The sequence below is a fragment of the Lissotriton helveticus genome, chromosome 2_1, assembly GCF_964261635.1.
Source record: "Lissotriton helveticus chromosome 2_1, aLisHel1.1, whole genome shotgun sequence".
Classification (NCBI taxonomy): domain Eukaryota; kingdom Metazoa; phylum Chordata; class Amphibia; order Caudata; family Salamandridae; genus Lissotriton; species Lissotriton helveticus.
Window position 1 is genome coordinate 837,727,792 of NC_136059.1, and position 16,526 is coordinate 837,744,317.

Sequence of the window (16,526 nt, forward strand, 5' to 3'; positions counted from 1 at the left end):
TTGTGCACTTTTGATGTTGCATCCTTCTTCAAATTTATACGATGATCAACCTTTTGCAACCACCCAATCTCCTGAGCAAATAACTTAGAGTTCCATCTCTCAATGGTGTTTTGAGAGGTGAGTAAAACTTGTTCCGGATGATTAGGATTGAGCACAATTCCCAATGAATATTGCTCCTTCCAACTCAGCAAATTTTGGCCTTCTATATCATGTTCACTCTTTCAACATCTTTTTTGTTTTTGTACATCATAACTGCATCAAAATACCTCACCACTGGCAACTTAACCCCATAATGACCTTGTGGTTCCACATCCGTGGATATTAAATTACAGTCACTTAGATGTTCCCAAATGCCTTTGTCAATCAAGGTATATGGAGAACACAAATCCACCCACATGGGAACCCCAACACCATTAAGCTCAATAATGCATTTTGTGGTTGATACATCATGCTTTGTTTGGTCACATGATCTTCCTGCGTGTCAACCCCACACACTACCAGCACTTCTGCCTTATCACTATCAGTGTATCGACCATCTTCTAACTTACATCTTTGATGACTTGTAGCCCAATTTACATTGGTCTTATCATCATCCATCACCACCACCTTGCATACTCTGGAAAAATGTCCTAACTTTTTACACTTATAGCACCTGGCTTTGACTGCTGGACATTAGATTCTGCTGAATGCCTGTACTACCACATCTATAACTTTGGTTTTTCTTCATAGTAGGTTGTGAATCTTTCAAACATTTATACCCTTTTTCTTTATCCTTTTTCTGCAAAGTATATACATTCTTCCCATCATTATTTCTTGTTCTCTTGCTCCCTCATTTAATTATTTGGCATAACGAGATGTATTTTCAATATGTTTCACTATACTAGGGAAGGATCTTTCATGCCTTGAAACTTTTCTTTAATTGTTATATTATTGTTTCTATTGATCATCTCATCTCTAATGATCTCTGAAAGCAACTCCTTGAATTTAGGCGAAGCTGCTAATGTTCTTAAAACTGCAACATGTTGCTTAATGATCTCTCCAGGTAACTGGGCATGAGAAATAAACTTATGTCTTTTAACCACAACATTTATTTTTCTCCCATAGTTATCTTCTAAAGCTTTAATAGCTTTTGTACATTAATCCCCAGATCATTTATCTGCTCTGACTCTTACTGGAAGGCACAGCTCCTGCAAAACATAGGATGAGCAGGAACAGTTTGCATTTACATTTTTTGTCCAAAATATCTATCAAACAGGAAAAAAAGAAGAAAAAACAACTAAAATGTCACGGTCGTCAAACGGCAGACTCCACAATATATTACCAGAATGTAATTTTGGCTCCTTTTTTAAAGTCCATCAGTTAGTTCAGCCTCTTTCTATTTCCTTTGTCCTCTCTGCTTAGTTCTTTCTCATTGCCAACAACATGTCTTTGCAAAAAGTCCCATTACTTATACAGCAACCGTTATCCTAGCTCAAAATAACTATATGGGGCTCAAAATGATGACTCCCAGCGCTCACATTTCAGACATCCACATCACATTAGCCACTGTATTCTATACTCATCATAAGTTTTGAGAATAAGCCACACATTTTAAAAGAAAAAGAACATTTATTCGAGAGCAACAAGCACTGTAGTTCAAACCCAAGCTGGCTCAGGAACCTTACATGATAAAGTTCCCATGACATAGCCCCCAGGCCAGTGTGACCTTTATGACAACCAGAAGATCCCATAAACAACCATAGAGTTCTAAATACACAACAACACTATCCTGGCCTTTGAACATAAGGATGAATGTGGCTGCTTTTAAGTGATGAACAGACAATATCAATTTCTTCTGCATTATTCAAATATGTTGGAGTACCTACTTTGAAAAGATGTTGTAAACATCGTGATGCACTATTTGCATCCCTCCTTTACCAGCATCATTTAACTAATTTGGCCCACATTTCAAGTTATTTTATTACCAGATGAGTTAAATACTCATCTGGCAATAACATTACTGTGTGCTAAATCCGGGGCTTAAAGATGCTATTACACATTATTTTCTGATCCTGCTGTATCATATTTACTGGATGAGGAACCCCACCCACCGATTGCAGTTCTATTGTACCAGGGTCTACCAGAATTACCGTTCAGGAGCAAATAATCCTCAACTTGCAAAATCACATGATTCCCATCAAAATACTTAATTATTGTGAGAATACCAGAGGAGGTGATGTCATCGATATCAGTGATTGAATAAATGGAAGCTTAGACCCACTTCCTGCATCATAAGTGTACATGTATAGTAGATGTGTAAAATTAAAATAAAACTTGTATAATCTCTTCAGAACCCATGAATCTTACAATGCTTTGGTAATCATGATATGTGTCTTTACAGTAAATGGGCTAGTCCTAACATATAAATGGCTGAAAATGTACATGTATTTGAAAGTTTGATGACAAGTGACACATCCACAATTCCAGTCTTATTCAAGAGTGCTAATAAAATGACTATATTGTTTTAATTTTATTTGAAGAGTTATGCATACAAAAATGTATGAAATACAATTGTTTCAATAATGTGTGCCTAGTTTTAACAGCCATCTGCTCTGTACAACTCCTAATAAGGGCCTTGGTTGTTAAAGTTGGCTTAATTAAATGCTTATTGTTGCGTAACTAAAACACAGCCAACACGTGTTTCATGGCAAAGATGCGTATCCTGGTGGAATCTCTTTTCCTACTGAATGAAACTTAGTAACACTTTTAACACATTCCCTTTTAAGATAGTGTCTGGATGTAACCTCCAGAAAGCAGGTCACTTATTAATACTTTAGCCCTGAAGAAGAAGCTTTGTCATGAAAACACATTTGGATGTTAGTCAAAATAATGATTGAGTAGTTGTATGGTACCTCTAAACAACCCATTACTCTTCAGAAACCAGTGAATTAAAAACACACAGTTGGCTCTTAATGAAGCAGGGCAGTTATACAAAATGTACTGAACTATGGACAAACAACAGGAAAGAGCATTTCATTGAAAAGTAAATATTGTATGACTGTTAGAAGTATGCTTTTTCATCTCACTCCAACTGCATGTGTAGTCTTCATGTGTCACCTGTTACACATTGTAGCTTGTAACTGGGCATTTTATGTGTATGTGTAGATAACTCCCACATTTTGTTAATGAAATTATTTCTGTTATGCTCTGTCATAGCCAATAAGTCAAATATCCATTAAAGTAAGAAACAACGCCTGTAATTACTGTGATGTGTTTCATCAAGACCAGCAATACCTTTTTCTGACTCATGAACTGAATATAGTTCTACGGATGGCTGGGGTATAATAACTTACAGAAAGTTCTGCTATGAAGCTGATCCAAGCCTTTTTAGGGCCCTATTCATAAAGATAAATTTACACTTTTACTAATGTGTAAATTAATAGTTTGATGTAATGTAACGACTTTTGACTATTTCTAAGAGTAAAATAACCCCAAACTGAAAACTTACATGTCCTGTGCGTTGAAACCAGGGAAAACCAGGGGATTGGGCACAGCTACTTCTAGAAACTTTTCACACATAGGCAAAGGTCTCTGCCACTGGGGTGTAGATCTCCCTATAATAAAGTATAGGGAAAAGTCAATGTTTTTATTACACTTTAAAGAAATAGTAAAAATATTTTAATGTTCCATATTAGTGTAAAATAATCGTATCACTTTTTAAACCTAGAATAAGTAAAAAAAAATCCAGACCGATTATCTTAAAAGTCTACTTAAAAAATAGGTTGTTTATATATATTTAATTAATATTTAATTATATACTTTTTAAGTATTTAAAAAAAAATATGGTGACAATCACATAGAGATGCTGCAACATGCACCTCAGGACAACAAATGGCATCAGATTTCACGCGAAACATACAGACCAGGTCAGCCTTGGAGTGGAACAGCCATGTACAGTTAATATGATGTATGTATCATAAATTACTAAATGTTATGTATACAATTATTTGAATTAATTTACTTTTCACAAACAAGTCACTCAATTTCTAAAACTTAAAATGTTATTAAAATATGTATAATACACTAACATATTTAATTATATTTTTTAACAATAAATAAAAATGTATATGTATATTTGTAAGCCAAAATAAGTTACCCATTATTGCATCTGCATTGTCATTCAATTATTCGTTAATTACTTTATTCAGCAATGAAAAACTGCCATAAAAGTATGTACAGTTCTAAAACAATTCAGCAATATAATTTCTAAAACAAAAAAATCCTTTTAGATATCATCACATAACATATACAATCATAGGTCCAGAGCAGAATCTAGCACAATACAAAGGGCAACACTAAAACACACAATTTGGTCATTTAGTGCAAGCAGAAATGTCACTGCATCTTTATAGTTTCTTATACTCTGCATAATAAAAAGGAGCTTCAAATATTGGCATGGCAACTCCTTATAAAACTTACTGAATAAAATAAAGTGCTGTGGGCTTTGCTTGCTCATTTGATGACAGGGACAAAGGATTTTGTCAGCGGTATAAGCATTCATCTTTGGAAATGCAACCAGCTGATTCACTGTACGACATCTAGGTCTAGTTAGGACATAACGATTTTGGATATTGTAACACACTTTAAAAACTCCTGACAGCCCTCCCTTTCCTAGACGGACATATACATATCAACTGTCATTTTCTTTTTCTCTACAGGAAGTTTAGCTGATTATCTATTTCAAAAAAAGAGGCCTTAATGTGACTCTTGGTTAGTGCTAATACCTAGGAAAGCTCCTCCCCCACTGCCAACTTAAACATAGACTTAAGAGAGTAAACTATATTGCCAGCCATGGAATGTGAAAATCATATTACAGTTTTAAACAAACAAGTATAATCAGTTGTGTAAAGCTAGTTTCTTCTTTCATACAGATGTAGAGCTAAAGCAACAATGGTTTGATTAAAAGGAAATTCTCAAGATAAATCAGTCCCACCTCTTTATGCACAATCAGGGATGGAGCTGAAACAGGCAACAGAGACAGAGCACCCATTTTGAAAAGGTGTTTTCTTAAACTTGAAGTAATTAGCTAGGAGTGTACCCCAAGAGTCCGGCCCCAAATAAGGCAGCGGGTATTACTTTAGCCTTCTAAATCCCAATCATTTAGTTAACGGGCCGCTGACCCAGTTTAGATGAAAATTTTAAATCCCCTCGCAATTTTAAGTTTAACATTTGAAATTTGTTGCGCTCATATGCCATTGCTTGTGAACTGGACCCCCAGATAGCAAAAGGTGTTCACTCAGTTGTTTAGGGAGTCTTCAATAACACAGGCCCTACATTTATTAGGTTGTTTCCTGCATATCATTGTGAAAGTCTTTGATTTATTGATTAGCATGTTTTTAGATGCCATGAACTCCCCTGAGTTGTCGTAGTTAGCCAGTCTCCATCATTTTCAATAGAAAATCATTGAAATTCTAGTGGTTGGCCATGTGTGCTGCTGGACTTACTCGAACTACGTTTTGGAGTGCAACTGATTTGGGACCTTTTTATCTGTAGTAGTTTTAGAAGTGCAGTTTGTGAATAGCAGTGGGTTTACTTTTTTGGGGATGGGTGTTTGTCCCTTCCTAAACCCCTCCTTACTAGTACTTGGCATAAGTTTAGTTACTCCAGAGTAGTTGGAGTATTTCTGATTCCACTTACTCTTGTGATGCAGAATTACCAATTGTAATGCCATGACACTACAATGCATAACAGATTCTCCTGTTGATAGAAAATTTGACCGTGAGAAGCAATGAAGCAACGCAAAAGCACAATAGCTTGCTTTCGTCTTTTGACGAATGTGAGCTGAATATTCAGCCATAGTTTTGAATGTGAAAGATAGTAATTTAACACAGGCGGTTGCCAGTAAGAATTTTGAGTAGATTTATTACTAAATCAGCCAGAAAATAAAAATGGAATGCATTTTTTTATTGAAATTTTACCTAAATGAACGATTTAGATACTTTTATTATTTTTTAAACTGAAAGTACTATAGTGACAGGGAGACTATTGTACATACAGTATCAACTTTCACTTCCTATGTTGAATACTTTTTCCTATGGTATATCCAGCCTTTGGTCACACATTATTTAACTTTTGTAGGGACAGCATGTAGTCTGTGTGCTGTATCCACACCATTGGAGTCTAAACTTTTTGCGAAAAACCAAGTAAGTTCAATGTAGCACTTTGAAAAAAAGTTTGTTGTTTGAGCAGTGGCATGCACCAGTATTTTCTGTTCCTTTTTGGTTTTCTTCCATATCTTTGTTGGTGGGTGGCCTGGAGTTTGGGCTAGAGTGCAGGGCCCAAGTGAGATTAACGTTTTAAGGGGAAATGTTTGCAGTTTTATGCAGCCAGTGTATGCTTCAAACCCTTTAACCCACTTTTAGAAGCCATTTTCTGTGAACATTAATAGAAGACGTCTATAATATGTTTTCATTTTTCTTGATATATTTATTTGCACTTGTGATTGATTGAATTACAACACCGTTCTTTTTGTTCATTGTGTTGCTTATTGCCTGCCTCCCAGAGGGTCCCTGTGGCCCATGGTGGGGCACCAGAAATTATTTAATATATTTGTTTTATATTTTGCCTGCTGCCCCCTGCCTCCCATAGAGTCGACATGGGCCCTGGTGGAGCAGCAGTAATCATTTAGGGGTCGATTCCGATCCGGTAAAAAGTGCTCCGAATTGCCATTCGGAGCGTTTTTCCCGTACGAATCGTACCCTGTAATGTCCCCCGTACGTACGACGAAGTACGATCCGTACCAGCACTGGACTCCGTACGAATCGTACAGGGACTGTACGAATGAATTCTCCGTACGATCCCCCCTTGGAACCCGCTGTACGCGACATCTGTACGGTTCGCGGCTGCTTTTTCCGAACCGGCAAGTACGATTCGTGTTGGGTACGCGCCGTACGACCCTTTTTCTATGGGAGCTGAAAACAGCCTTAAAAGCAGTGTTCGCCCCAAAACAGGTACGGAACGGCCCCTCCTGGGTACGCTGCGTACCCCCCATGATCGCCGTGGTTCGGTGCGTACCCCTGCGATCAATGGGGGTACGCACCGTACCCCGCGATCTCGGGGTGTACGCACCGTACCCTGCGATCTCGGGGTGTACAACCGTACCCCATGTCCGCTGGGTGTATGGTGCGTACCCCCCATGATCGCAGTGCTACGGTGCGTACCCCTGCGATCATGGAGGGGTACGCACGTTCGGTGTGTATGTGAATGTGCGCTTTTCCGTACGAATTGCCCTTACCTGACGTGGACCGTACGAATCGCGTCCTGATACCCCGGCCCGGATCGTACTCGGCGAGTCGTACGGTGTGTGTACGAGTCGTACGGAAACAGCTCCTGATGCAAATCATACGGACGGAAATTTTACCGGATCAGAATCGACCCCTATATGTGCTTTTTTTATTTTTGCTTACGTCTACCTGCTTCCTATAGAGTCCCTTTGGCTTCTGATGGGGCACCAGCAATTATTTAATGGATTTTTATTTTTACTTTTGCCTGCCTCAACCAGCCTTCCATAGAGTCCCCAAGGGCCCGGGGGGGGGGGGGGGGGGGGGGGAGCGCAAACAATTATTTCATGTATCTTGTTAGATTTCTGTTTTCCTCTGCTGGCTCCTGTACCATTCCGATGGGCCCTGGTGGAGCACCGGCAATAATTTAATGTATTTCATTTTGTCTGACTACGTCTGCCTCTGCTAGAGCCCCCATGGGCCTTGATCATCTGCCAGCAACTATTTAATGTGTTTTATTTTTTTATTTGTGTCTGCCCCACATAGAGACCACATTGGCCCTGGTGGGGTACCATTCAATATTTGATGTATGTTTTATTTATTTTCTCTGCACTCCATGTCCATGGCTCTGGAGAGACACAAGCAAACCATTTCTGTGTAATGTTGTCATGTGAAAAAATAGTTCATGTATCTTTGGGGTATACTATTGTTAAGGGTTTAGGATGATGAGAATGATACATTGGATAGATTCTTCTGACTGCCCACGTTCACCTGACTTTTTGGGCAGCTGTTCTTGCAGGTTCTAGAGAAGACAAAACACATGGTACTGATATGGAGTGAAGGTCATGAAGGAATCAGATTACAGTGACACCTGAGTGCTAAGCGCTTCTGGTCCTAGTATAAAGTGCTAATTTCGGAACCTCCCAAGAATGAGGTTCCTGCCATAGGAAGTGCCCAGCAGAGAGGAGAAGAAGTAGATTGCCACCACTGGCATCAAGCTATCATTCTTTTTCAGGAAACATAACATTCCTGTTAGACTGTGCCATTCACCTGCGATGCGAAGGATCTCTGCAGGAGCAATGATAGTCCTCCATTCTCTTTGCCTACAACCCTCAGCACAACTTAATTTGGCAGCTGTCCACAAAGAGGAAGAGGATTCAGGAAAGCAAAAGTTAGTACCTCTCGGTGTCTGCATCTCATTGAGTCTTGAGTGGGACGGGATGTGGCTGTGGGTTGAGGACGTGTTTTTGCTTGTGTTTGGCTCATCAACAATCTGAAGATAATAAACATAGATACACCAGATCAGTGGTGGCACCACATCCCTCCTTCTTGCATTTAACCTAAGAACACTGGGTTCTGGAGTTACACTCACTTTACTGGGCTTTTTCTCAACTCTCAATTACTGCAGAATAGAGATTTCTCCAATCGTAGGAGCTACAATGTCTCTGGTTTCACTAATATCTCTTAAAGCATTTTCATTATCTTTATTGTACAGTCTAGGAATACAGGACACTGCATTGGCCACACTCATTCTTCTCAGGCAGAGGACAATCTTTATCCTTAAGTGAATTTGTTTCTACACACCTCCTCCCTGCTTTGTGGTGTCCGGCAGAGATCATCATTAAGCCTGGCACTTTTTAACATCTATGTTATACCCATTGGCTGCCTGATTAGACCCTTTGGTTCCTCCTTTGTGTCATATGACAGTGACGCACAAATTGTTGTATCAATCTCTGGTGATTTTCATGAACCAGCCATCAGATTTAATGACTGCATGGAAAAAGTAGGTAGATTGATGATGCAAAACTGTCTAAAACTAAATTCAGATTTGGTAACAACCCTTTCTTCTGGTCACCCATCTGGTGGCCACAGAATCTGGGAATACTTTCCACCCGTTTTAAGAAGGTCAGGGACCTGCATGTCTTGTTTGATGACAAGATAACTTTTGTAAACCAAGTAAATGCATCCACCTCATCCTCTTTTAACACCTAAAGGATAATCAGAAATATTCTCCCTTTTATTCATCACGGACACCAGAAGACAGTGATTGTGACACTGGTCCTGTCAGTAATTGACTACTGCAATGCTTTCTAACTAAACATGCAACAACGTCTGCTGAATAAGCTTCAAACCTTGCAGAATGCAACACCTTGTATGCTGCTAAGAATCCGAAAATTTCAGGCAGCCTCTCAGGCCCTACACAGACTTCACTGCGTGCCCACCAGAAACCTAATCATCTTCAAAGCTCTCTGTATCACCAATAGAATCCTACATGGCACAGGTCCCGAATGCTTCAGAAATAGCTTTCAATTGTATACACCCGCTAGTACTCTTCAGTCCGCTTTGGCCAAGAATGTTAGAATACTCGGTTCAAATCAACTAACTGGGGAGGCAGGATTTTCATGTGTTGCCCGGCCAGGCTATGAAACCGGCTTCCACTAGATCTAAAATCGCAGTCTACTGTGCGTAGGTTCAGGAAGGATTACAAAGCCTGTTATTTTAAAAGTTAATCTCACAGCATTGTTTTTATAAACTAATCTCACAATACTGTAAGACTGATGCATACCACAGCACCAAACGCTTTCTGGTATTCGCTCGCTTCAAAACATCACTTACCTTTTCCCATGTCATTCATTGGACAAGCAATAAATAAAATCATTCAGTGTTCATGTGAAGTTCAATAGGGCTCCAAAAATTAAAATAAGGAACCCAGAACATTCCCTAGGGTTTCTGGTCAAATTTCATTGATGTCGGAGGCCTTAATTCAGTTGGTCTCAGTGTACCATGGCCACCTTCAATCTTATTTACATTGGCACAACCATCCCATTGCATTGTGATCATGGTAGTTCCAGTTCCAATAACTGTATAAAATTAGATAAACCCATTTATTCAGTCAGTATATTAACACTTGAATGTACCTATTTCAAATTTGTGAGTGCATTTACCAATTAACTACAAACTGATAAGTGTATATTTAAAAGAACAAGATCTTAATTCGGTGATTATGTTAATACCTTTCAAAGTCATGTCATGCTCATTTATCTCAAATCTGTTTTTACTTTTCCAATCCCTTTACTCATACTCACTATTGGGTTATTCTCCATTACTTTTGATTCAATTAGGGCTGGGTAGTGGAATCTGACAGTTACCCCAAATGCATTTGATTTTAGTAACCAATTTTACTGGCCCTGGTAAGGAGAGGCTGGACTATATGTCATGTTTATCACATTAGATTTCACACAAACAAGATCTTTCAGTTGATCATTGCACTTAAACTTCTTTTGAAATTCTGATGTGATTGTTTACCTTATGTTTGCTTTTCTGTGTCCTTGACTCATGATTCTTACCCTCTGGTCTGTTTTGCTCCCTCCTTTTAAAATTTCATCAGGATAGCAAATTATAGCTTTTCTAATTTCCAATTGCCAAAACTCCATTGAATTGTGGTTACCATTTTCACAGTCCTTAGTATAGTGGGGCTGGACCATGTGTCATGTTCAGATGTTTTTTAAGAGCTCATCAGCTCCCAAAATTATATGAGGTGAATGTGTAACTCCTCACCCTATGGTTTAGGCCCCACAGCGTCATGGTTCTTAATTCAATTATGAATTTAAATTTTAATTGTCGAAGTTTGGTTTATCGTCTTCTCCTATTTCCAGTTTGGTTATGTGATCTATTGCATTAAATTGCATGGCTTTCTAGTTGCTTTGGTGTCTGATCTCCATATGTTTTGCCATGGCAAAGCTTTTATCAGTATTAACGATAGCAGATATGTGCACAAAAATAAATTTTTTAAGCTGGCGCGTTGTATTTCTCGTTTATTTCCAATCACAGGAGCATGTTAGCACACAAAATACATATTTGGCTTTACATGTCATGTGATGTTGTATTGGTCATGTCAGGCCTGTTATTGTTTCTACACACTTTGCAGGTGCTGCATTTCTAAAAGCCCTTGTTTTAAAGCCATTCATTCTTAGGGGCAGATTTTACTAAATCGCACTTTACTTTTCAGAAAGTTGTGAAAAGATGGTCTTGGTTTGTTACTATTGCTGGAACTGCCATGACGATATTCCAATGCTTATGATGGAGGAAGGTTTCACACGTACTGAAACTTGCTTGTATTCAACCCTCTCGAAATAACGTATACTATATTAATTAACATGTTTTGTTTATTAATATTTGCATTACACAACATATTTAGTATCCAGGGGAAGCTTGACAATGTGCTTTTACTACCATTAACCCGAGTGTCTTAAAATGGCCACCGAAAACACAGGAACTTTACTGTGCATGCGTCCGCCACATCTACGTGGTGTGACATACTTCTGCTTTTGGTGGGAACTTCTCGCTTCTGCGCACTAGTGCCAGAAAGGGCCGCTTTAAACCTCACATGCTAATGCTTATGCTGCTGCTTGTACTAACTTTTTCGTTCTGCTTAACTATTAATGCAAAAGTTAAAATACAGTATTGGGGTTAGAGTACAGATAAGTGGTATACAGTGCATTCATTTATTTGTGTATTCTAATATGTTTCTATTACTTTGCTGATAGATCGTACTTGGGCCTGAATACTGATACAAACTCCAGCTGTGATTTCTTATAAACTTTATGTTGAATTGATTCTATTCTTGCTTGTAAAATTTATGGTCATGGTATTGTGGCCTCTTTCTTTTTGACTCAGAAAATCTTGCATTGATAAAGCTTTTAAAACTTTCCAGAGTCTGTGGTTATTACAGGAAAATTAAATGTGTTTAAATATTGCCTGTTTATGCTAACTCCCTATTCGATCCCTAGTAGGACTTATCGCAAAGGTGACAAGGATTGATAAGTCATGGTTTACAGGTATAAGTCCTAAAAGAACTCAAAGTACTGATAGGTGATTAGTTAGTAAATCACAGGCAAGACTCCTAGTTCAAGGTGTGAATGTTTTATGGGCCCAGGTGAGTATGGTAAATTTGAGCTAGTGGTCCTGCGCGCTCTATAAGTAAACTTTTCTGGTAGCAGATTGATGGTTAGGGATTGGTTAAAAATAGGTAGTTAGTTGCGTATTGATTATTGATTAGTGATTTTATTGATTTTATGTACTAACGAACATCCGCTTGTGTTGGAAAATGTTGTTTGGAATATCCATGGATAAGGAAAGTGGGTGGTAAATAGAAGCCACACTGCTGTGAGGTTACGTGCCTTGAGGAATAGGTGCGTAAAGTTAGGTAAAACTTGAAGCACTAGTTAGGATTTATTTTTCTAGTATACCAGTGAGAGTGATTGGTAGAAAAGGAGTTTGCTGGTGAAACTTTGGTCTTATATCACCTAGAAAGGGTAGTTCTGAAGAGTAGAAGGTTCTTTTTGCTTAAGTGAAGGGTAAACGGAAGGTTGTTTTACTTGCAGTGCATGAAGATTAGGCAGAATTAGGTTTACTCGTTGTGAAAGAAATTATCTTTTCTATTAATCTAGTCAATCAGGCACGGTAGCGAATGTTTTCATGTTGTCAATTAATGAAATGTACGATTGAATTTTGAAAGAAACTGAATTATGGTATTACCTTGCAAAGGAGGGAGTCAGTCGCGGGTGCTGCACTGACGTCACAGAGTGCCGCACTGGGATTTGTAGAAACAGCAGGTGTGTAGCTGTGAGAAAATTGTAAAGGAGGGGTGAGTGAAGAGAATGAGATTCACGTCACAAGAAAAGCGGCGCAATCATTGGTTAAAGCTGCTTGTAAGTTTAAACCTTATTGGTCATTAAAACTAAGAAACACGCTGATATTGGAGGAATATATCTGCAAAATAAACAAAAAGAATTAATTGAACTAATTGACATTTTGTACAAATTAAATAGCGGTATATGTGGCATTTAGATTCAGCATTTATAGGAAATTGTCCTGATAGAAAATACTTAGGATTTGCTAAAGAACAACAGATTAGAGGAAGACCTTATCTCATGTGAGGAGGAAAGAGAAAAATTTTGCTTTTCAAGAAAATAAAGAATTACTTTAAGACAGACAAAGCTATTAAAACAAGAGAAGGGATTATTATTCCACCACCTAATACACCAGCATCATACATGATGGTAGAAAGGGGCTACCACACTTGTGTGTGGTTAGAAACCTGGCATATTAGCTTTTCCAGAACCTGGTACATTTAATGGCAGAATGTTGCACAATTTGCAAACTTGCATGAATGAACTGGACCCAATACCAAGATTAACGCAATATGAAGCACTAGAAGAGTGGGAGACAGAGGCGTTTGAGCGAGACAGATCTCGAGGTGATGGAAGTCTTAGTAGATTTTATCCCAAATTTCCTAAGGATACTCGAGATAAGTAAGTGAAAAGATGGAGACAATCAATGTTAGTAGAAGGGTTATATCCTGTTTTGACCTTAGAAGAACCATCAGGAAGTAAAAGTACAGAGAAAACGAAAAATTTGATAACTAGTGATGATTCTGATGATGATTATTTAAATTATTTATTAATGAAAAGAAAATCCTCCACCTTACCAAGAAGAAACCCAGAGAGTTACTCCTAGTGCTCCTTTTTTACAACCACCTTTAGTTCCACAGATCATACATGAAACCTCATTGGAAAAAGTACTCCAGGAAAGGGAGAAAGAAGCATTAAACAAACAGCGTAGTGAATTAATTCAGAGAATCTCCCAATTAAATACAAGTCCTGAAACCCTGACAATACCTGTAACAATAGGTCCGGTAGTTCCTTTATATGGAGATAAGCAAGCTAATCCTAAAGCTCCCGTTCTGACTACGCCCATAGTACAGCCTAGAAAAGAAACCCTAATAGTTGATGATCAAGCAAGTGAATGCGAGTTGGTAATCTCCTTAATGGATTTACCTATACGAGAACCAGTAAGTGACTCAGTCAGAAAAATTACTCCCTGATATTCTAAAGAAGTGCAGATTGAGACATCCTCAGGAACAAGAAATGCAACTGTAGTAAGTCCACAAGAATTAGATCGATGGACCCGAAACATAGAGAAGCCAAAATCACAGTCAAATGCATTGGACATATTAAAATTGAGGGTGGAATTAGAAGAAATGGTAGCAGAAAATGTGGAATTAGACAGACTAAACTCATTTGATGAAGATGAATTATTGTTTACATGCCGAAGTATTACTCAAAATACAAAAATATACCATCAAAAGTTAATGAATTTGGCTTTGGAAATGGGAATTGACATTGGTAAATCAAAGGTATTACAGAAACCATATGGAGCAGAATTTTCTGACAAAGATTTGGAGCATATGAATGTGTCAGGACGAAAGTGGCAGATAAAGGAATTGTCGTTGTTGCATAAATTGGGGAGATTTAGATAAATGGGAAGCTAGATAGACAAAGAAAAAGAGGCACAGGCAAATAATAGCACTTCTGAATATTTACTAAAAGAAACTGAAAAAGTTAAGGTTGTGTCCTATGAGAGAAGTGCCACTAGGAGGTTATGTACATGTTCCATGGTCCCGACAGGATATTTTATCATTTACTAATAATTTTCCAAAATTCAGAGAAAATCCTGTAGAATGGTACTGAGAAGTTGAAGGTTTGTGAAAGTGTTGAAAGTACTGTTAAATGATTTAGATGGTTTATTTGACATTGTTGTTCCAGCTGATTTGTGGACCGAGTGTAAAATTACAGTAGATTGGCCAAATGATGAATACCCTAAGATCCTAAAACAGGAGCCCCATCAGAAGATGTGATGAAAAAATACAATCAAGTGATAACGTATTTAAAGGGAAAGATTCCTCAAAAAGAAACTGATTGGACTAAAATAGACAGAACCACCCAAAATAAAGATGAATCTGTACATGCATATTATGAACGCCTCTTGCAGGTATTTAAACAGTACAGTGGTTTAGAAAACATTGATAATAAGGACATGACACATTTTATGTATCGTTTTGTGTCCAGACTAAAACCTGAAATATCCCAAATGATTAAGGAGCATAAACTGTGTTGGCAAGCAAAGCCTGTCGACAAAATTCTCAAGTATGCAAAATACTGTTAAGATGAAATTGATAATAAACAAAATAAATTAGAAGAAAAGGTAATGTGGGCTCAAGTGAAGATGGCAGAACTGCAGGAACTTCAGTTAAGTTAGCAAGCAAATAATCAGAAAATAGGAGAAGGCCAAGGTGAAGGAGGGGGGGGGGGGGCAAACCCAGATGGAAAATGAGTAAAGAATAGGGAAAGAAAAAGTTTCCTTGTCATGGGTGCGAAAATTTGGGCATTGGAGAAACGAGTGTAAGTTAATACAGAATAATAATGTCCAAAATCAAAATTTAAATCCACAGACGTAGAATGAGGTGTCAATGAGACAGCCGCAACAGGTAATACAGAATCAGTTTAAGGAAAAAAAAAAAGCGCAGGGAAAATGTGCATACTGGAGAAGTTCGGCCAAGTAAGAAGAACACAACCGAAATTAAATAATTAAGAAATTTATAATTTTATGGACTATTCAAATCAACATGACAAAACTTAAGCACATTATTTTTATTTTATTTCATTTATTTATTTATTTATTTTCTCTCCTATTTCTTTTTTTAATGAATGATTTCTAATGTATTTTTGTAATAATTTTTAATAATTGGAAACAATAAACCTTGACTTGACAGTTGCCTCAAGCCCCTATGCCAGATTTTGCGAGTTAACCCAAATACAGTGTGGACACCGGATTTCGGGAGGGAAGTGGTAAGAAAAATACGATAACACCAGTTTCTTTTGCAGTACACATTTTTTGAAGACTACTGACGGTGCCTGAGAGGGGGGTGGGAGAGGATTGCGTACTTGGCGCATCCTTACCTGTAGATCAGTCAGGTCCTTACATTGAAGGGAAAGTGGAGGAAAATTATGTTATCTTTTTGTTGGACACTGGTGCTACCTGTTCTTCTGTGGGAACAGCAGACATCCCAAACCTACCTCTCTCGGGAGAAGCAATCCAAGTAGTGGGCGTTTCTAATAAACAAATTAGGACCCCTGTAACAGAACCTATGGAAGTCTGTATTGGCATCTTCCGAGAAATGCACAAATTCGTAGTGTGCGATTCTAGCCCTGTAACTTGCTAGGAAGGGATCTACTGTGCAAATTGAACTGCACAATCTTGTGTACACCTGATGGTGTTAAAATACAGACTCCAGATGAAGACAGAGTGTATAAAATTATGCTAGCCAGACAAGAAACAGAAGTTAAAAAGATGTCCCTAGAAGATTTGCCAGGAGAATTAAAAACCTTTGAGAATCTTGATGTGTGGGATTTTTCCAGAAAAGAA